The sequence below is a fragment of the Aplysia californica genome, unplaced genomic scaffold, assembly GCF_000002075.1.
Source record: "Aplysia californica isolate F4 #8 unplaced genomic scaffold, AplCal3.0 scaffold00044, whole genome shotgun sequence".
Taxonomy (NCBI): Eukaryota; Metazoa; Mollusca; class Gastropoda; order Aplysiida; family Aplysiidae; genus Aplysia; species Aplysia californica.
The window spans coordinates 1,959,976-1,961,556 of NW_004797314.1; positions in this window are offsets into that span (position 1 = coordinate 1,959,976).

Genomic DNA, 1,581 nt, shown 5'->3' on the forward strand with positions numbered 1-1,581 from the left:
AGACAGACAGACAGACAGACTGTGTGGCTGTGTACGGAGGGGAAGAATGCAATTATGGATTTGGAAATGGTTAAAGATAAAAGAACAGGCTCAGCAGTGAGAAATCTACAAAGTTCTGTGTTCCACATCATAATAATAATAATCATCATCATCATCATCATCACCACCATCATCATCATAAACATCATGAAGTGCCAGATATAAAGCAGACGTCGGTGATCGTTGTTTGCCTTTCATTTCTCCGCTTGGAAGCTCTGAAAGAAAAAAACAAAACAAAGCAAAAAACAACAACACAAAAACAAAAACACCTGTAATTACTTGTATTACCCTGTTTTTTCTCGGTCACCCATCTGTTCAGGTTTTCAAAATAAACAATGTGCATGTAAATGTAGGTTACTCAGATAGATTACCTCTACTCTCTATGTTTCCGGTGAGAGCAAGATGTTCCAGGCCTTTATGTCGATTTAAGTGTCCCAGAAACTGAATTTGTCTCTTCCTTACTGATTTTATTAGTGAGCAGCCCACGTGGGGATCTGTGAATACTGTCTTTTTTTGTTTGTTTCTTTTTTTTTTTCGTCCATGAAATTCTCGACAGTATACCTAGAAACAATATTCGGTAGCTTTTATTTACCTTCACCATCTTTCGTAACTACCGAACATTCACAGCTGTATAGAAAGGTTTAATACACACTGTCTATTCAAATCTTACGTTGGTCGTCAGAAAGATATATTCCAAATAACGCAAAATCAAAATATAAGGCATCGTGGTGAAATAAGGCGCTCGTTAAAATAATGAAATCGAAGATACCAGAATTTTTCCGCCGGTTTGGAAATTGTTATCAAATTTTTGTTTCTTAGCTCAGCACCTTTTTCGTTATTTTAAAGACAAATTTATGAGTAGATTTGACTGGGAAAAAATGTTGATTAAAGGTACGCAAATGTAATTTAGAGTTTTCAAGGACTCTCACATTTTTGTAGTCATCAAACTTTGGCAACTCTATTCTTGCTAATTTTACCTCTGAAACCAGACAATTCCCACCTCCTCCAGTCGCAAATAGCTCGACTTCTATTCAAGATAGGTGGATATTTTTCTCATTGAAAGATAAACGAATGAAATAGCTTTACGATAATACTAATAACTCCACATGCCCAAAAATTGACGAGCGCCTGATTCCACATTTAGTAGTCTGCTCACTTCAGACGAACAACATGTGAACGGGGGCAAAGACAGATGGTAGACAAACACTCAAATAGACTGACGTGACAGAAAGATAGAAGATACCCATGCCCATATCGGAAAAGTTATAGAGGCCGGTAGAAATGTACCTATCAATCTATCACAGATAGGAAAAGGACATAATGTTCACAGGAGTTGAGTCTTGTGAAAAATCTATCAATCTTTTTCAATCTATAAGATAAGATAAGATAAGATACATCTTTATTGGCACATTGGTTTGGTGTTCCACCACGTGTAAACACACACACACAAACACACACACACACACACACACACATACACACACACACACACAAACACAAACACACACTCGCACACACGTGCACACACATGCACACACAAGT